Below are 22,110 nucleotides of genomic sequence, written 5' to 3' on the forward strand. Positions count from 1 at the left end.
GTAGTCGGCCAAATGAGCAGTCGGCCAAACGAGCAGTCGGCTAAATGAGTAGTCGGCTAAATGAGTAGTCGGAAAAATGAGCAGTCGGTCTAATGCACTGTCCATTTGGCCGACTGCCCATTTGGCCGAATTCTCAGTCGGACAAATGTTCAGTCGGTCAAATGAGCAGTCCATTTGGCCGACTGTCCATATGACCGACTTCTCAGTCGGACAAATGTGCAGTCGGACAAATGTGCAGTCGGCCAAATGGACAGTCGGCGTAACGTGTATTTTGTGGTCGGCCAAATGAGAAGTCGGCCAAACGAAACTCTCCCAATAGCTTTACGTCTGATAAACCGACGGCCATTATTTTAGTAAACAAACCGGTTTGAACAACCAAGGCTTGGGAGCTAAAATATAATGTCAAGTTCTGCTAATGTTATTATTTTGCCAATTAATTAAGTTCTCGGAGACTCACGTTCTAAAATAAATTTGCATTGTCAAATAAAAGAAGCAGGTTTATTGGAAAAAATAAGGTTGGAGTCTTTGCAGATTCTTTTGAGCCTAGGCCTAACTCTTCTAGGCTTGGTATGGGATTTAATAACGCTGGTGGAATATCCCACTTCGACTACTTATTTCATTTTCGGAAAGTGATCTCTGAACCGAACCGTATTGGTCATTTTCCTTCTATTTTTCTAAACTACTCAGTATTTAACTTCATCCGCACAAACCGAGCGAGTTTATAAATTTCAATAAAGCTACATTGGGCTGACTAAAATTCCGACGCAAAAAATTCCTTCTCAATTTAGAGGTTTTCCATTGGCTTAAATAAATATGTTAGTAGCCAATAGTGTGATTCCCAAAATTACTAGGATGAATAAAAAGGTTAAAATCTAACGTAGTCCACCTTTTTACTGGTTCGTGGTGAAACAAACCGTTAGTGAAGATTTTTGAATGGAATAAAGGTACAGTGGCATACTACTGAGCAATTATGTTACATATGCTTAAAGGTACGTCTCTAAAATATTCATATAAAGACAGGATATAAGCCAAATTCTCTTAAACCAAAGAATAACAAACTTTGTTAGTCCTGATGAACTAGCTCTATAGTCTGTATGAAACGTTTGGCCGGTTTTGGGCCTATTTGATAGAACGCTTTATTGCTTTAACAACTTAATTAAAACAGTATTTGGCGGGATTTTTTAAGGCCTACACTTAAGAACTTTTTTTAAGCTGTCGCTTTCTTTTCTGCTTCAACGGCTTCTCTTAATTTCCTTTTTTTATAATCTTAATTCAATTCAACGTGTCTCTAATTAATATCTATCTAACTAAAACTATTTAACTGAAACTAATAAATGGCTTTCTGCGCGTGCGCTTAAAATAGAAGTGACTAACGCTAACCACGGACACACGACAGATTAAGGGGGAAGAATACAGTAAAAGCCTCTTTTTCGTTCAACGTTTAACAATTACATAATTGAATTATATTTTTATTATTAGGCTGAACCTTCCTCTAGTGCTTAAAATAATTTTGATAATTCTGTTCCTGTTTCTCGGCCTTTTGGAGTCGCACCGGGATCTCCGGTGCCAGCTGTGCCCGTTTTATGTGGACCGCTGTGTTCCCGTCGTTCCCCTTTAGGAGCTCTCTCCAAAGGGTATGACTCTTTACCTACGTAGGTAGGGTGTCGGCTGGAGTTGCTATAGCATCCACTCTTAATCCCACGGCTGTGTGCGAAGTGAGGATTGGTCCACCCATTGCTGCACCTTCTGCTGGGTTGAGTGGTTTGCGTCAAAGGTGCAACCATCAGTAGTAGGGTACTACTACCCGAGGGGCTAACCACTTCCCGTAATCGGTGTTCACCCTAACTGTAATCTTCGGTAATATTTTGAACTCATTTGTAATCCCGTAATCATTTGTAATTTTCGTACTCATCTGTAATCACGCGTATTCATTGGAATTACCCCGTACTTAATTACTCATCTGTAACAATTTTAAAGATTTGGGTTGCCTGTTTACTCATCGTAATCATTATGTTCTCATCCTAATCATTCTGTACTCATCGTAATCGGTCTGTACTCATCGTAATCATGTGTACTCATCTGTACTCATTATTGATTACGTAATTGGTGTACAGGCAAATTCTTACTGGCTAGCCCCTCGCTGGATTTGTCACCTGTCCGGGCTTGGGGACACTGGCGTAGGGCACTATGATGATAGGCTTCCGGTGGTATGGCCCCTCTTGCTAGGTACACCGGGCTAAAAATTCTGACACCCTTCTATTCTTGTACTATCGCCCAACCACTTTTTCTTCTTCATATTATATACCCTGGTTTATAATGAAAATACCAGGAAAATGCTTTATCCGTCAAAACTAGGCACCGTAATTTTATGGTTTATTTACTATTGTAAAAAAATAGTCGCAAAAAACGTTCATCGACGATGTTGGACATTTTGGTTGGTAAAACAGTTTGTATTTCCAATTAGCTAAAGATTTTTCAAATTATGTTATGCTTTCATTAAAATTTTTATAAACAAATCCGATTCTTGGTAAACCAAAAAGGCTCACAACTCAATTTCGGCGCCCCTCTCAAACCGGCGCCCCGGGCAGTTGCCCGGGTTGCCCGGCCCTTGAGCCGCCCCTGTCATTTTGGAAGACCCAATTCTGGAGACTTGAGAGAAGCTTAATTGAGAGTTGATTGTGGGTTACAATATTAGATTAGAATAAGAGTTATTTAAGACTTCATTTTAGTCTCATATGGGGAGACCCATTTTTAAAGACTTGAAAGAGACTTAATTGAGAGTTGCTTAGAGGTTACAATATTAGATTAGAATAAGGGTTATTTAAGATTACACTTTAGTCTCATATGGGGAGATTCATTTCTGGGGACTTGAAAAAGGCTTAAATGAGAGTTGATTATAGGTTACAATATTGGATTAGAATAAGGGTTATTTAAACTTCACTTTAGTCTCATATTGGGATACTCAATTTTGAGGACTTGAAAAAAGGCTTAAATGAGAGTTGATTATGGATTACAATTTTAGATTAAAATAAGAGTCATTTAAGACTTCACTTTAGTCTCATATGGGGAGATTCATTTCTGGGGACTTGAAAGTGGCTTAGAGGTTACAATTTGAAGTTAAAATAAAAGTAATCGTAAATATAATGGCCACTTAAGTTTGATATTAAACAGGTTATTAAAAGCTTATTGTTCAACTGCCATGATGGATTGCAACTTGAATCTTGGTTACAAAATGGTCATAAGGGATGGGCTGGCTAATTTTGGTTAAGCTCAACTCACTTGAAACCCTAAATTTTTTGTAATAAACTAACCGTTTAAAATGTTTAAGTATACTAAATAATATAATTATATATAAATTTTTAAACTAGGATATTTCCTTTCAAGTAAAATTTATTCCGTATGAGTGTGTAAATAAACTGAGCTGAGTTAAAAGTAGCCAGCATCTAGAGCCAGCCATGAAGTCTGGAGATTTTAGAACTTGCAATCCAGCATGGCAGCTGAACATAGTAGTCATTTTTGATTCAGTGTTTAATAATTATTTTAACGTTGGATTTGAACGGACGCCCGACCGTGAAAGTGGTCTGCTGTATAGCGACCGCCATGCAATAACTGGTGAAGAATTTAACTATATTATAGGACACCCTGGTTGTACTCATATCGGCAGATTTACCAGTATATCCAGAGTTTAGATCGAGTCTCCTAAAAATCGCATTAAAAAGTCTTAGTAGAGTCTCCTACAAATAGTAAAACGCAGGTATAAATAGAGTCTCCTACAAATAGTAAAACGCAGGTATAAATAGAGTCTCCTACAAATAGTAAAACGCAGGTATAAATAGAGTCTCCTACAAATAGTAAAACGCAGGTATAAATAGAGTCTCCTACAAATAGTAAAACGCAGGTATAAATAGAGTCTCCTACAAATAGTAAAACGCAGGTATAAATAGAGTCTCCTACAAATAGTAAAACGCAGGTATAAATAGAGTCTCCTACAAATAGTAAAATACAGGTCTTAATTGAGGCTCCTACAGAAAGCGAATTTTAATGCAGTGTCTTTCAAATCGCAAAAATCATGTCTAAATTGAGTTTCCTAAAAAGTAAAAAATATGGGTTTAAACCGAATCTCCTAGAAATCACGGAAATATTGTTTAAGTCAAGTCTCAAACAAATCGCAAAAAACAAATCTAAATTAGGTCTCATAGCAAGATCTTAAATAGAGCTAAAAACGAGTCTTCTTTAAGGCTAGCTTAAAGAAACGTAAATAAAACTTGATTGTATCTAGATTTAAGTATATTTTTAGTCTGAGTTTTGGACTGTGGGAGACTTATTCTAGTAGAGGCACATTGAGAGTCCTGGAACACGGGGTGGAAGTGGAGTGAGGTGGAGTGAGGTGGAGTGAGGTGGAATTGAGGTGGAATTGAGGTGGAATTGAGGTGGAGTGAGGTGGGATTGGGGTGTATGTTAAAACCCGTAGAAAAGCAACATATGTTATTTTGCCGTAGTTTTTTCGATAGATAAGATAAGATATTGATAAGGTTCGGCTTGTTTCTCTTTATCTCGAGATTTAAATATAGTATGGAATAAGTTGAAAATGTATTGAAATGATGTAAGTTGTAAAGAGTGATATGTTCTTGTTAACCTAGGTGAGAGATGAGGACCGAGTAAATCCGCATACACGTAATACAATGCAGTTTAAAATGCGGGTACTTAGAATGGAAAGTTTTTTAAGACCAATTTTAATCAATAAGATAGAATCCTTAAGTGCTTTGCGGGTATAGTCATTTTGATGGTCAAATAGCCCAGTATGGAGCTGCCAGATGATAAACTCAGACGTTGAGACGTGGGTGGCGCCCGTGCCATGCGCCCCGCTTCACATTTCAGACGTCGAACTGGGCGCGGGGCACGGGCGCCACCCACGTCTCAACGTCTGAGGTTATCATCTGGCAGCTCCATACTGGGCTATTTGACCATCAAAATGACTAAATACACGTATATTTGAACATTTTGTTTAAAGGTCCATCTACTTGGTTACACAATTTGTTAAATACTCGGGTTTAAGGCCATCTAAATTAAAGTTAGAAGCGTAGCAATTTGAAAATGCGTTATTCGGTTGAGAAAAATAGTGCTGCTGAAATTATACTCCTTGCATAGTTGCAACTTACGAAACACGTTTTTATCAAGGCTTAGTGTGTTATTTAATATTTTTATTCCGACACCGCATTGTATAATCTTCCCCAACGCGACCATAATTAACGTTTTTTCTATTAAAAATAAAGAATTTAACATTAATTATATTAAATCAAAATAGCTCATAATTAAAAATAGAAATAAAGTAAGTGAAACTATCAAACGATTTTGCATCAGCTTACGTGTTAAGGAAATGCGTGGTAAGTTTAACTACCCTTTCACTTGAAATTAATTTAAACAATATCTAATACACTATTTTACTGTTAAAAATAAACTAAAATAACCGGAAAGAGTTTGTTCAGAAATTGATATTAGTGTTTAACTAAAAGAAATAGCGTTTAACAAAAAATTGTCTTATATATGTTAAAAATAATAGCATGTTTCTTAAATCTGCAATTTTAGAAATTAATAAATATTGTTTTAAAAGTATTTTGTAAACAGCGTAATAAAATTATATTTCACTTTATTGAATACGTCTGTGTTATTTACTTTATTAATCAAGCCGACTCTGAACAAATGTTTTACTGTTTATTCTAATATAATTTCAAATTCAGGTATTGTTTAAAGTACAAATACATAATTTAAATACTTTTATTTAATTAATTTGTGTATCTGAAATGTATTTATTGAAAAATAAGTGGGTTTTACTATTTTTCACGGTTATTTTTATTTATTAAAATGGCTCGGAAAATTTATTATCAATGATAAATAAATGATAATAGAAATTTTGTTGTTAATGCAGAACTATAAATCAAACAATCATTTCTAAACTTTGGAGGACTCCTTTTTGAAGATTGATTATCTACAATTATCTTTTATTCAAACTGTTTCTTAACTATCGAGGACGTATAGCGTTTATGTATAAATACCCCTGAAATGAAAAAAAGGATAATTCATAATACGATTCTTAACAACAAGTATCGCCAATTTTTGGGACGCTCCAGATGAGCTGGACTTTATAAATAAAATAATTGATTTTTCGTATTTATTTTTTTCTCTTAAAATCCTACTACATATTTTATAAGACCCATAATCTGTTGAAAACTGATGAATATCAAATTGAATGATACGAATGTCTTATTGTGTTATTGACGATAACGCACTTATAAATTTTATAAATTAACTTGAAATATCGTAAAGCCGATAAAAATAATATAAATTTATTCAAATCACCCATTTTAGGGATAAAAATGAAACGATTCAAAATATCTACAAAACTCAATTTTCATAAATAGACAATAGTTTTAAAATTAAGTTGGCTTATGGTAAATATTAGAATAATTTAAGAAATTCTGTTAAAAATTAGTAATTTTAATATTTTTATATTTTAATTTTTATATTTTTTATTTTATTTTATATTTTATTTTATATTTGTATAATATTTTCCATTGATGGCTTTAGATGTCAGCAAAACATCTATTAAAATAGATTTATGGCTAGTTAAAATAAAGTATTTTTTATCAATGAACGTTATCTAGTTATATTATCTCATTATATGCCATTTCTTATCTTGATAAGTTTACGATTCACGGATATTTACAATATCCACATGTCAAAACCAGTATAATATTTTTTGGCACGTAGAATTTCTAAGTGCTAATAATTATCGATAGGGGTAGCCATTATCACGTTACAACGTTGTTATGGTTCCAATGACAATAAGATATAAACTTGGCTTATCTTTGATAAAAAAAACGTCTCTTATTCACAAGAATGTACTAGCGCTATTAGATATTTTGAACGAAAGGCACTCTAAACTCCATCAAACATTCACCACACTTTATGAATTAAAATATATTAACCAATTTTGAAAATTAATATATCTACTTTCATCGCGCACACACTACCTACCACCCTGGAATCAACTATTTAGTGTTCATAAATTACATTTAAAATCGTAAATGTCGTTAGATAATATTCAACTATTTATTTTTAACAAATTACATTAAAATAATTTTATTTGTCTATAATACCTTTTGCTTCGTCTTACAAACAATTTTACTTACAATAAGTTCGCAGAATTTATTTTCCAGAAACGTTTTACCAGAATACATCATATTGATTTCTGAATAATTTAAGTTACTAACAGCATCTAAAAAGTGCAAATCGACTCTTTGATACCACTCCATCATTAAACAGTCATGTTGTAATTGGGACTCGTGCGATATTTCACACCCGTAACACTTGTTTCGAATAAATTTACGTAGTTGATTTTCGATATTATCACTAATAAGATTGTGAACTCGTTTAACCTCATTAAAATATACTAAAAGTTCATCATAAAGTTCGGTAAATTTCATCCACGACAAATAAGTGATCGCAAAGCCCTCTCTGGTGGGGAATAGCGTTTCTTCAAGCGGTTCAGTCCCGTGACACATTTTTCGTATGTTGGGAATTTTCACGTTTTGAAAAATACACAGATCTATTTGTCTGGTCGTTGATCCCTCGAAAAACGACGTAGAGCATTGGGAGGACTCAGTCTGAAAGAACGACGAAATTTCTTCCCGTTTCATCCATAATTGATGTAATTCTTCTTCCGTTAGCTTAATCCCCTTTTTCCCATCTATTGCTCCGAAAAAGATTTCACAATCCGGTGTAACAGTGATACCTTTAACTTGGGATATGGGAAACACTTTCAGTCCATTCCTAAATAATGGAACAGGTTTACAGTTAAAATCAAATAAAAAATTAACCAAATAAATATACATATATGTTAAGAGACAAATCATTTTATTATGAACAGATTTTATACTTACATTTTTTAAGGTTTTCTAGGGATTGCTTCTATTTCAGTGAAACACTCTTCAAATGTGGTTTAAACATTGAATAGCCCCCTCTTTTTATACCCGCAAAGCACTTAAGGATTCTATCTTATTGATTAAAATTGGTCTTAAAAAACTTTCCATTCTAAGTACCCGCATTTTAAACTGCATTGTATTACGTGTATGCGGATTTACTCGGTCCTCATCTCTCACCTAGGTTAACAAGAACATATCACTCTTTACAACTTACATCATTTCAATACATTTTCAACTTATTCCATACTATATTTAAATCTCGAGATAAAGAGAAACAAGCCGAACCTTATCAATATCTTATCTTATCTATCGAAAAAACTACGGCAAAATAACATATGTTGCTTTTCTACGGGTTTTAACATACACCCCAATCCCACCTCACTCCACCTCAATTCCACCTCAATTCCACCTCACTCCACCTCACTCCACTTCCACCCCGTTTTCCAGGACTCTCAATGTGCCTCTACTTGAATAAGTCTCCCACAGTCCAAAACTAAGACTAAAAATATACTTAAATCTAGATACAATCAAGTTTTATTTACGTTTCTTTAAGCTAGCCTTAAAGAAGACTCGTTTTTAGCTCTATTTAAGATCTTGCTATGAGACCTAATTTAGATTTGTTTTTTGCGATTTGTTTGAGACTTGATTTAAACCCCTTTTTCCGTGATTTCTGGGAGATTTGATTTAAACCCAGATTTTTTATTTGTAGGGACCCAATTTAGTCCCGCGTTTTACTATTTGTGGGAGACTTAATTTAAACTTTTTTTTGCGATTTGTTTGAGACTTGACTTAAACACTATTTCCGTGATTTCTAGGAGATTCGGTTTAAACCCATATTTTTTATTTTTTAGGAAACTCAATTAAGACATGATTTTTGCGATTTGAAAGACACTGCATTAAAATTCGCTTTCTGTAGGAGCCTCAATTAAGACCTGCATTTTACTATTTGTAGGAGACTCTATTTATACCTGCGTTTTACTATTTGTAGGAGACTCTATTTATACCTGCGTTTTACTATTTGTAGGAGACTCTATTTATACCTGCGTTTTACTATTTGTAGGAGACTCTATTTATACCTGCGTTTTACTATTTGTAGGAGACTCTATTTATACCTGCGTTTTACTATTTGTAGGAGACTCTATTTATACCTGCGTTTTACTATTTGTAGGAGACTCTACTAAGACTTTTTAATGCGATTTTTAGGAGACTCGATCTAAACTCTGGATATACTGGTAAATCTGCCGATATGAGTACAACCAGGGTGCCCTATATGTGAGCAGTACACTGTGATTTATAGTTAAATTCTTCACCAGTTATTGCATGGCGGTCGCTATACAGCAGACCACTTTCACGGTCGGGCGTCCGTTCAAATCCAACGTTAAAATAATTATTAAACACTGAATCAAAAATGACTACTATGTTCAGCTGCCATGCTGGATTGCAAGTTCTAAAATCTCCAGACTTCATGGCTGGCTCTAGATGCTGGCTACTTTTAACTCAGCTCAGTTTATTTACACACTCATACGGAATAAATTTTACTTGAAAGGAAATATCCTAGTTTAAAAATTTATATATAATTATATTATTTAGTATACTTAAACATTTTAAACGGTTAGTTTATTACAAAAAATTTAGGGTTTCAAGTGAGTTGAGCTTAACCAAAATTAGCCAGCCCATCCCTTATGACCATTTTGTAACCAAGATTCAAGTTGCAATCCATCATGGCAGTTGAACAATAAGCTTTTAATAACCTGTTTAATATCAAACTTAAGTGGCCATTATATTTACGATTACTTTTATTTTAACTTCAAATTGTAACCTCTAAGCCACTTTCAAGTCCCCAGAAATGAATCTCCCCATATGAGACTAAAGTGAAGTCTTAAATGACTCTTATTTTAATCTAAAATTGTAACCCATAATCAACTCTCATTTAAGCCTTTTTTCAAGTCCTCAAAATTGAGTATCCCAATATGAGACTAAAGTGAAGTTTAAATAACCCTTATTCTAATCCAATATTGTAACCTATAATCAACTCTCATTTAAGCCTTTTTCAAGTCCCCAGAAATGAATTTCCCCATATGAGACTAAAGTGTAATCTTAAATAACCCTTATTCTAATCTAATATTGTAACCTCTAAGCAACTCTCAATTAAGTCTCTTTCAAGTCCTTAAAAATGGGTCTCCCCATATGAGACTAAAATGAAGTCTTAAATAACTCTTATTCTAATCTAATATTGTAACCCACAATCAACTCTCAATTAAGCTTCTCTCAAGTCTCCAGAATTGGGTCTTCCAAAATGAGACTATAATGAGTTTCATCTAAATATATATTAATAAAACTCTTTTAGTGAGACTAAAATAGATTTTATTTAGGACCCAAAATTCGGGTCTCAGTTTTTTATGCTTACATAATACTTAAAAATCCTTGATCCTTCATTGAGACTAATTAGCGACTAAAGTAAGACTCACATTTTGGTAAGGGTAGGGCAGAAAGATGGGTACATATAAACCCTTGAAGCAGACCCAAGCACAATAATAAACTTCGATTATCATAATTCTGCCTAAAAAAATAATTAAAAAACCCAAAGAAAAGCAATAAAGGACATCGCACTTCGTCTATGGGATTTGGCTTTCGACAGATTTTTTTCAAAATGAAACATATTGCTAAGCTTGATCAAAGGAGCAAAATTGTCTCTTGCCATTTTTTCCTAGCTCCTATAGTTTGGCCAGTAGCAGCGGTCAAAAGTGGACGAAACTTCGCGCGCTCACTACGCTCGCACCAGGCGGCCTACCCAAAGAATTTCAAATCCATGTATTGGCGCGAAATAAAAGTTTGGTTTTTAGTGTTTTCGACGGCCGTCGGGAGCGCTACTTCCGGACCTTAAAGTCGGCTCTTTTTACGATATAAATAACATGGTTTTCTATGGCGCGAAACTTGACCATAATGAGTACATAGTACTGGAAATTATTTAAATATCAGAAAATTTTATTTATTTTATACTTAGGTTATAACTTAAAAGTTCAATTTCCATAAATAACCCCTCAAATACTTAATTACTTAGGTAATTTTTAAATAGTTTGTATGAATAGTTAAGCCTTGTTGGATTTTAGATTTGTTGTCTTTTAAAACAATTTTCGCGGCGGGAAATTCGAACACTTGATAATTACTTAATACCGAGTGATATCAGATTTATGTAAAAAGATATTTATTTCATTTTTCAATTATTATTTAAAGTTGTTACATATCAATAATTTTTGTATAAATTACCCAAATATGCCTTCGAGTTGTGTTCCCTATGACCCATCTGTAAAAGGCAAAACACCTGGAGTTTCTTTCCAAGAGTTTCCTTCTGATGGGGCGTTGAGAGGCATGTGGCTAGAAAATATCTCTCGGGATAATTTTCAAATAAATGACAGATCAGAATTGAGCGTTGTATGTAGTTCATATTTTTGTGAAACAGATTACCGTAAAGGTCTTAAATTACGGTATTCCCACAGTGGCAGTCATATTGCTAGTAGGCCAAACAGGCAAACCCTTATGTTATTAGGCCTAACTCCCAAGGGCGCAGGTGGTGGCACCAGTGTGGGAGTTGGTATAAAAGGAGGTAGCAGAGAGAGATATAGGGTTTTTAAGAGCATAGAGGCTGAGCTGTAGAGTCAGTGGTTAGTAGCAGTCAGAAACTAGTATGGGAGTGGTTAACTCCCAGCTAGCCTGCTAGTCAGTTGTAGTTTTCCCCCAGTGGCTGCCAGGTTGCATTCTCTTCCCTTGGTGGGAATATCTAAGAAATATTAGTATCTTATTATAATAGGATAGTTGCTTTTCTACGGGTTTTAACATACACCCCAATCCCACCTCACTCCACCTCAATTCCACCTCCACCATGGGAGAAAACACCTAACATATTGTGGATTTACTCGGTCCTCATCTCTCACCGAGGTTAACAAGAACATATCACTCTTTACAACTTACATCATTTCAATACATTTTCAACTTATTCCATACTATATTTAAATCGCGAGATAAAGAGAAACAAGCCGAACCTTATCAATATCTTATCTTATCTATCGAACAAACTACGGCAAAATAACATATGTTGCTTTTCTACGGGTTTTAACATACACCCCAATCCCACCTCACTCCACCTCAATTCCACCTCACTCCAACTCCACCCCGTGTTCCAGGACTCTCAATGTGCCTCTACTTATTCATGATTTATTATGGGCTTTGAATAAGTCTTTTTTAAGGTTTTATTTTCGAAACATAATTTTGGTAAGGGTAGTCACTTCATCAAACATCAGTGTTTGTTCAACTAGATCAGAATTTTTTTTAGTCGATTGTGACGTGTGGGACAATTCAGTCCTCTCGTCCATTTGATTAATCAGGGCGAGATATGTGTAACGGCCACGCCAACGGGGGGATACGTGGGGACAGGGGTGGGGACACCCTTGGCGGAAGTATTCTGACCACCCTTTGGGGGATTGGTGGTCTTCCTCAGACGGCCATCTACAAACTCTGCCTCCCAGACGCTTGGGATTACAGTAGTACGCCACTACTCCTGGCAAGATCAGAATTTCAGAAACTTACAAAACAATTAGGCTTTGCATTTTTCCAATTAGTTTTAACATTTCTATTGCCATATCCAGTGCCAAGGCCTAAAATAATGGGCAGTTCTGACAGTTTTTGGCAATTTTAAAACTCGGATTTGCAGTTCTAAAATCGGTTTTGGGCAGTACTAGTTATGGGGAATTTATCGCAAAAAAGTTTCAAAATTTAAAATACCTGCAGCTATTGTTGTTAATTTAATAAATTGTTCAAAAATAAAACAAATTCCAAGGTTCCAACTGCTTTAGAGAACGGCGGAGCAGATAAATTAACTGGCAAAATTTCGATTAATCACAAAAATTGCGGTTAACCGTTTATCCATGGATATTATCCATGGATAGAAACGATTAAATTTGGGAAAAAGCCAAAACTAACAGATTATTTTTTGGATAATTTGTCTTAATGGATATTATCCAAATAAACGGTTAATTTTTATCCAAACGCCAACCTCTAAACTGCTTTTATAGCTAATTGAAATTATGTTTTTGCGGTTTAGTTTGTATACAGTTTTTTTTGGCATTTCTAAGAAATCTTTATTTTAGCCCGTGCCCAGTGCGAAAAAGTGTAGTACAAGAAAATGCTAAGAATCCAGCCAATATACAGTACAAAAGTCATACCAAAAAATTAAAAATGGTAATGTGTTGAGATGTTGGAGGTTTAAACAGAAATGTCCTCAAGAGACAATTGATAAATTCACAAAACCTTAACTTATAAAACCAAGTGGTAGTGAATTATGGGTTGCAAAAATGTCAAGACGAGGCCTTATTTATGGATCTGATGAATATTTTCATTACAGTAATGACCACAAAAATGTGAAAAACAAAAACTTAATTCAAGATACTATTTACTAAAAAAAGGGCGAAAGTGTTAATTCATGACGAAATTGAACACGAGAGAGGGTCTCCACGAGATACGTTTTTACGTGAAAAAAACACGAGATTATTACAAAAGTCAGTGAACCTAAGCAACAAAAATCAACTTTGAAAGACAAGTAAAATTCGCAGAGAAGATAAAATAATCAAAGAATCCTCTCACAGTAATGGACAACAAGCCTTATATAAGCCAAGATGAAGAAAACGGTTTTCTTTTAATAATATTTGGTAACACCAAAAGAAGATGCGGGTCAAAAATTTATCGAAGGAGAGCCTGATCCTGATCTCCTCATACAGTATTTATGATAAACTTTGTGGAGAGCTGCTTATTTACACGATTTTAAGAATTTAGATAACTACATAAACATGGTTATATTTTAGTATTTGTGCTAACGATGATAAGGAATAATTTCCCATGAAATAAAACAAAGATTTGTTTAACAAACAATGTTTCTAGTATTGGACCAATTTCAATTAATTAAATAACATAAAATAAATAAACAAAAACCTTTATTTTAAAATTTGCCCTAGTTGAGCGGAGCGAGCAAAGTTCTATGGGAAATTCGAGTCGCGCCGTCAGATAGTGTCATTTTATGCTGTAAGTTATGGAATCGGGTAAATGCTGCAAGGCGAAGGCAATGGACAAGAGAGAAACGGGATTGAGGGGAGAGAACGCTTTCAACGCGGCCACTAGGAAAAGATAATTTCGCGTCGGCAGATGGTGTCATTTTATGCTGTAAATGCTGGAAACGGGTAAATAATGCAAAGCGAAGGTTAAAGAGGGTAAGGAGTAGAGAGAAACGTGCAAAGGCAAAAGAGGGACAGGTGTAGTGAGAAACGGGAGTAAGGCGAGAGAGCGCGTTCAACGCGGCCTCTAGGAGAAGAGGGTGTCACGCCGTCAGATGGTGTCATTTTATGCTGCTAATGCTGGAAACGGGCAAATAATGCAAAGCGAAGGAAAAACAGGGAACGGACTAGAGATAAACGGGCGAAGGCAAAAGAGGGACAGGAGAAGTGAGAAACGGGCGAAGGCAAAAGAGGGAACGGAGTAAAGAGAAACGTGAAAAGGCTAAAGAGGGACAGGAGTAGAGAGAAACGGGCGTAAGGCGAGAGAACACGTTCAACGCGGCCTTTAGGAGAAGAGGGTGTCGCGCCGTCAGATGGTGTCATTTTATGCTGCTAATGCTGGAAACGGGTAAATAATGCAAAGCGAAGGACAAAGAGGGTAAGGAGTCGAGAGAAACGTGCAAAGGCAAAAGAGGGGCAGGAGTAGTGAGAAACGTGCAAAGGCAAAAGAGGAACAGGAGTAGATAGAAACGGGCGTAAGGCGAGAGAACGCGTTCAACGCGGCCTCTAGGAGAAGAGGGTGTCGCGCCGTCAGATGGTGTCATTTTATGCTGCTAATGCTGGAAACGGGTAAATAATGCAAAGCGAAGGACAAAGAGGGTAAGGAGTAGAGAGAAACGTGCAAAGGCAAAAGAGGGGCAGGAGTAGTGAGAAACGTGCAAAGGCAAAAGAGGAACAGGAGTAGATAGAAACGGGCGTAAGGCGAGAGAACGCGTTCAGCGCGTCCTCTAGGAGAAGAGGGTGTCGTGCCGTCTGATGGTGTCATTTTATACTGCTAATGCTGGAAACGGGCAAATAATGCAAAGCGAATGAAAAAGAGGGAATGGACTAGAGATAAACGTGCAAAGGCAAAAGAGGGACAGGAGTAGATAGAAACGGGCGTAAGGCGAGAGAACGCGTTCAACGCGGCCTCTAGGATAAGAGGGTGTCGCGCCGTCAGATGGTGTCATTTTATACTGCTAATGCTGGAAACGGGCAAATAATGCAAAGCGAAGGAAAAACAGGGAACGGACTAGAGATAAACTGGCGAAGGCAAAAGAGGGACAGGAGTAGTGAGAAACGTGCAAAGGCAAAAGAGGGAACGGACTTGAGATAAACGGGCGAAGGCAAAAGAGGGAACGGAGTAGAGAGAAACGTGCAAAGGCAAAAGAGGGAACGGATTAGAGAGAAACGGGCGTAAGGCGAGAGAACGCGTTCAACGTGGCCTCTAGGAGAAGAGGGTGTCGCGCCGTCAGATGGTGTCATTTTATACTGCTAATGCTGGAAACGGGCAAATAATGCAAAGCGAATGAAAAAGAGGAAATGGACTAGAGATAAACGTGCAAAGGCAAAAGAGAGACAGGAGTAGATAGAAACGGGCGTAAGGCGAGAGAACGCGTTCAGCGCGGCCTCTAGGAGAAGAGGGTGTCGCGCCGTCAGATGGTGTCATTTTATACTGCTAATGATGGAAACGGGCAAATAATGCAAAGCGAATGAAAAAGAGGGAATGGACTAGAGATAAACGTGCAAAGGCAATAGAGGGACAGGAGTAGATAGAAACGGGCGTAAGGCGAGAGAACGCGTTCAGCGCGGCCTCTAGGAGAAGAGAGTGTCGCGCCGTCAGATGGTGTCATTTTATACTGCTAATGCTGGAAACGGGCAAATAATGCAAAGCGAAGGAAAAAGAGGGAATGGACTAGAGATAAACGTGCAAAGGCAAAAGAGAGACAGGAGTAGATAGAAACGGGCGTAAGGCGAGAGAACGCGTTCAGCGCGGCCTCTAGGAGAAGAGGGTGTCGCGCCGTCAGATGGTGTTATTTTATGCTGCTAATGCTGGAAACGGGTAAATAATGCAAAGCGAATGAAAAAGAGGGAATGGACTAGAGATAAACGTGCAAAGGCAAAAGAGAGACAGGAGTAGATAGAAACGGGCGTAAGGCGAGAGAACGCGTTCAACGCGGCCTCTAGGAGAAGAGGGTGTCGTGCCGTCAGATGGTGTCATTTTATACTGCTAATGCTGGAAACGGGCAAATAATGCAAAGCGAATGAAAAAGAGGGAATGGACTAGAGATAAACGTGCAAAGGCAAAAGAGAGACAGGAGTAGATAGAAACGGGCGTAAGGCGAGAGAACGCGTTCAGCGCGGCCTCTAGGAGAAGAGGGTGTCGCGCCGTCAGATGGTGTTATTTTATGCTGCTAATGCTGGAAACGGGTAAATAATGCAAAGCGAATGAAAAAGAGGGAATGGACTAGAGATAAACGTGCAAAGGCAAAAGAGGGACTGGAGTAGATAGAAACGGGCGTAAGGCGAGAGAACGCGTTCAGCGCGGCCTCTAGGAGAAGAGGGTGTCGCGCCGTCAGATGGTGTTATTTTATGCTGCTAATGCTGGAAACGGGTAAATAATGCAAAGCGAATGAAAAAGAGGGAATGGACTAGAGATAAACGTGCAAAGGCAAAAGAGGGACAGGAGTAGATAGAAACGGGCGTAAGGCGAGAGAACGCGTTCAGCGCGGCCTCTAGGAGAAGAGGGTGTCGCGCCGTCAGATGGTGTCATTTTATACTGCTAATGCTGGAAACGGGCAAATAATGCAAAGCGAAGGAAAAAGAGGGAATGGACTAGAGATAAACGTGCAAAGGCAAAAGAGGACCAGGAGTAGATAGAAACGGGCGTAAGGCGAGAGAACGCGTTCAACGCGGCCTCTAGGAGAAGAGGGTGTCGTGCCGTCAGATGGTGTCATTTTATACTGCTAATGCTGGAAACGGGCAAATAATGCAAAGCGAATGAAAAAGAGGGAATGGACTAGAGATAAACGTGCAAAGGCAAAAGAGAGACAGGAGTAGATAGAAACGGGCGTAAGGCGAGAGAACGCGTTCAGCGCGGCCTCTAGGAGAAGAGGGTGTCGCGCCGTCAGATGGTGTTATTTTATGCTGCTAATGCTGGAAACGGGTAAATAATGCAAAGCGAATGAAAAAGAGGGAATGGACTAGAGATAAACGTGCAAAGGCAAAAGAGGGACAGGAGTAGATAGAAACGGGCGTAAGGCGAGAGAACGCGTTCAGCGCGGCCTCTAGGAGAAGAGGGTGTCGCGCCGTCAGATGGTGTTATTTTATGCTGCTAATGCTGGAAACGGGTAAATAATGCAAAGCGAATGAAAAAGAGGGAATGGACTAGAGATAAACGTGCAAAGGCAAAAGAGGGACTGGAGTAGATAGAAACGGGCGTAAGGCGAGAGAACGCGTTCAACGCGGCCTCTAGGATAAGAGGGTGTCGCGCCGTCAGATGGTGTCATTTTATACTGCTAATGCTGGAAACGGGCAAATAATGCAAAGCGAATGAAAAAGAGGGAATGGACTAGAGATAAACGTGCAAAGGCAAAAGAGAGACAGGAGTAGATAGAAACGGGCGTAAGGCGAGAGAACGCGTTCAGCGCGGCCTCTAGGAGAAGAGGGTGTCGCGCCGTCAGATGGTGTTATTTTATGCTGCTAATGCTGGAAACGGGTAAATAATGCAAAGCGAATGAAAAAGAGGGAATGGACTAGAGATAAACGTGCAAAGGCAAAAGAGAGACAGGAGTAGATAGAAACGGGCGTAAGGCGAGAGAACGCGTTCAGCGCGGCCTCTAGGAGAAGAGGGTGTCGCGCCGTCAGATGGTGTTATTTTATGCTGCTAATGCTGGAAACGGGTAAATAATGCAAAGCGAATGAAAAAGAGGGAATGGACTAGAGATAAACGTGCAAAGGCAAAAGAGGGACAGGAGTAGATAGAAACGGGCGTAAGGCGAGAGAACGCGTTCAGCGCGGCCTCTAGGAGAAGAGGGTGTCGCGCCGTCAGATGGTGTTATTTTATGCTGCTAATGCTGGAAACGGGTAAATAATGCAAAGCGAATGAAAAAGAGGGAATGGACTAGAGATAAACGTGCAAAGGCAAAAGAGGGACTGGAGTAGATAGAAACGGGCGTAAGGCGAGAGAACGCGTTCAACGCGGCCTCTAGGATAAGAGGGTGTCGCGCCGTCAGATGGTGTCATTTTATACTGCTAATGCTGGAAACGGGCAAATAATGCAAAGCGAATGAAAAAGAGGGAATGGACTAGAGATAAACGTGCAAAGGCAAAAGAGAGACAGGAGTAGATAGAAACGGGCGTAAGGCGAGAGAACGCGTTCAGCGCGGCCTCTAGGAGAAGAGGGTGTCGCGCCGTCAGATGGTGTTATTTTATGCTGCTAATGCTGGAAACGGGTAAATAATGCAAAGCGAATGAAAAAGAGGGAATGGACTAGAGATAAACGTGCAAAGGCAAAAGAGGGACAGGAGTAGATAGAAACGGGCGTAAGGCGAGAGAACGCGTTCAGCGCGGCCTCTAGGAGAAGAGGGTGTCGCGCCGTCAGATGGTGTTATTTTATGCTGCTAATGCTGGAAACGGGTAAATAATGCAAAGCGAATGAAAAAGAGGGAATGGACTAGAGATAAACGTGCAAAGGCAAAAGAGGGACTGGAGTAGATAGAAACGGGCGTAAGGCGAGAGAACGCGTTCAACGCGGCCTCTAGGATAAGAGGGTGTCGCGCCGTCAGATGGTGTCATTTTATACTGCTAATGCTGGAAACGGGCAAATAATGCAAAGCGAATGAAAAAGAGGGAATGGACTAGAGATAAACGTGCAAAGGCAAAAGAGGGACAGGAGTAGATAGAAACGGGCGTAAGGCGAGAGAACGCGTTCAGCGCGGCCTCTAGGAGAAGAGGGTGTCGCGCCGTCAGATGGTGTCATTTTATACTGCTAATGCTGGAAACGGGCAAATAATGCAAAGCGAATGAAAAAGAGGGAATGGACTAGAGATAAACGTGCAAAGGCAAAAGAGGGACAGGAGTAGATAGAAACGGGCGTAAGGCGAGAGAACGCGTTCAGCGCGGCCTCTAGGAGAAGAGGGTGTCGCGCCGTTAGATGGTGTCATTTTATACTGCTAATGGTGGAAACGGGCAAATAATGCAAAGCGAAGGAAAAACAGGGAACGGACTAGAGATAAACGGGCGAAGGCAAAAGAGGGACAGGAGTAGTGAGAAACGTGCAAAGGCAAAAGAGGGAACGGACTTGAGATAAACGGGCGAAGGCAAAAGAGGGAACGGAGTAGAGAGAAACGTGCAAAGGCAAAAGAGGGAACGGATTAGAGAGAAACGGGCGTAAGGTGAGAGAACGCGTTCAACGTGGCCTCTAGGAGAAGAGGGTGTCGCGCCGTCAGATGGTGTCATTTTATACTGCTAATGCTGGAAACGGGCAAATAATGCAAAGCGAATGAAAAAGAGGGAATGGACTAGAGATAAACGTGCAAAGGCAAAAGAGGGACAGGAGTAGATAGAAACGGGCGTAAGGCGAGAGAACGCGTTCAGCGCGGCCTCTAGGAGAAGAGGGTGTCGCGCCGTCAGATGGTGTCATTTTATACTGCTAATGCTGGAAACGGGCAAATAATGCAAAGCGAATGAAAAAGAGGGAATGGACTAGAGATAAACGTGCAAAGGCAAAAGAGGGACAGGAGTAGATAGAAACGGGCGTAAGGCGAGAGAACGCGTTCAGCGCGGCCTCTAGGAGAAGAGGGTGTCGCGCCGTTAGATGGTGTCATTTTATACTGCTAATGCTGGAAACGGGCAAATAATGCAAAGCGAAGGAAAAACAGGGAACGGACTAGTGATAAACGGGCGAAGGCAAAAGAGGGACAGGAGTAGTGAGAAACGTGCAAAGGCAAAAGAGGGAACGGACTTGAGATAAACGGGCGAAGGCAAAAGAGGGAACGGAGTAGAGAGAAACGTGCAAAGGCAAAAGAGGGAACGGATTAGAGAGAAACGGGCGTAAGGTGAGAGAACGCGTTCAACGTGGCCTCTAGGAGAAGAGGGTGTCGCGCCGTCAGATGGTGTCATTTTATACTGCTAATGCTGGAAACGGGCAAATAATGCAAAGCGAATGAAAAAGAGGGAATGGACTAGAGATAAACGTGCAAAGGCAAAAGAGGGACAGGAGTAGATAGAAACGGGCGTAAGGCGAGAGAACGCGTTCAACGCGGCCTCTAGGATAAGAGGGTGTCGCGCCGTCAGATGGTGTCATTTTATACTGCTAATGCTGGAAACGGGCAAATAATGCAAAGCGAAGGAAAAACAGGGAACGGACTAGAGATAAACGGACGAAGGCAAAAGAGGGACAGGAGTAGTGAGAAACGTGCAAAGGCAAAAGAGGGAACGGACTTGAGATAAACGGGCGAAGGCAAAAGAGGGAACGGAGTAGAGAGAAACGTGCAAAGGCAAAAGAGGGAACGGATTAGAGAGAAACGGGCGTAAGGCGAGAGAACGCGTTCAACGTGGCCTCTAGGAGAAGAGGGTGTCGCGCCGTCAGATGGTGTCATTTTATACTGCTAATGCTGGAAACGGGCAAATAATGCAAAGCGAATGAAAAAGAGGGAATGGACTAGAGATAAACGTGCAAAGGCAAAAGAGGGACAGGAGTAGATAGAAACGGGCGTAAGGCGAGAGAACGCGTTCAGCGCGGCCTCTAGGAGAAGAGGGTGTCGCGCCGTCAGATGGTGTCATTTTATACTGCTAATGCTGGAAACGGGCAAATAATGCAAAGCGAAGGAAAAAGAGGGAATGGACTAGAGATAAACGTGCAAAGGCAAAAGAGGGACAGGAGTAGATAGAAACGGGCGTAAGGCGAGAGAACGCGTTCAACGCGGCCTCTAGGAGAAGAGGGTGTCGTGCCGTCAGATGGTGTCATTTTATACTGCTAATGCTGGAAACGGGCAAATAATGCAAAGCGAATGAAAAAGAGGGAATGGACTAGAGATAAACGTGCAAAGGCAAAAGATAATTGGTTGCAGAAATGTTACGGTAGAAGTGGTAGTGTAGTAAAGAAAGACGAGTCGGGTTCAGAAGCGAGCGGTACTAATAAAGTCGGGTCTCCAATCAGTTGAGGAAACTGTAGATTTTGACTCGGTTGTTGAAAAGAATACAATACCGCTATATTTCGTGAATATTGTTTATTTAAGCAAACAATCGGAGCATAATAATTAGCATAATTAAATGCCTCGAGTGTGCAATCCCTTACGAAAATGGAGGATCATAATTTGATCCAAATTTGATTTAATTTATTGGATCCAAATGTGATCAACAATTGGACAGATCAAACGGGGATCCAATTACAGTTGGATCCAATTTTGTTTTTACTTTAAGACCTCTCGATAAAATTTAGGATCCAATTTATATCAAATTGGATCAAGTAAGGATAGATTTTATGAAATTTGAATGCCAATTGGATCCGATTTCGTAAATTAGAATCCAATATATATCACAATTTTATACATATTGAAATCCAATGAAATTGGACCATAGTGGGATCCCATGAGATTGGATCAAATTGGGATCCAATGAGATTTGGAACCCGACTGGATCTAATGATATTTGGATCCGGTCTTGATCCAATTAGATTTGGATCAGCTCTTAATTCAATGAGAATTGGATCCAGTTGGGATCCAAGAGATACTTTGAAAAAAAGGTAATTTTGGTGGCATGAATAACCTTAACAGCAGATACTACACTTTTCACTTAGCCGTGAGAGTCACTCACATTGTAGCACATGTAACAATTAACCATAGCCAAAAGGACGAGATCTGTCATACTTTGTGGAAAAATTTGTTACATACATAACAAAACATGCCAAGAAACGATAAGAAACTATAAAGAAAAGCTAATCTTTAGGCCAAAAAGCTAGGAAACCTACAAAACCTGCCAAAAGACGTCTACTTTGGCCTAAAATGAAGAAACTGACCAAAAAATGGCACGTGCATCACGTGCTC

Source organism: Leiobunum rupestre, chromosome 9 (genome assembly GCF_980474605.1).
Source record: "Leiobunum rupestre chromosome 9, qqLeiRupe1.1.hap1, whole genome shotgun sequence".
NCBI classification, from domain to species: domain Eukaryota; kingdom Metazoa; phylum Arthropoda; class Arachnida; order Opiliones; family Sclerosomatidae; genus Leiobunum; species Leiobunum rupestre.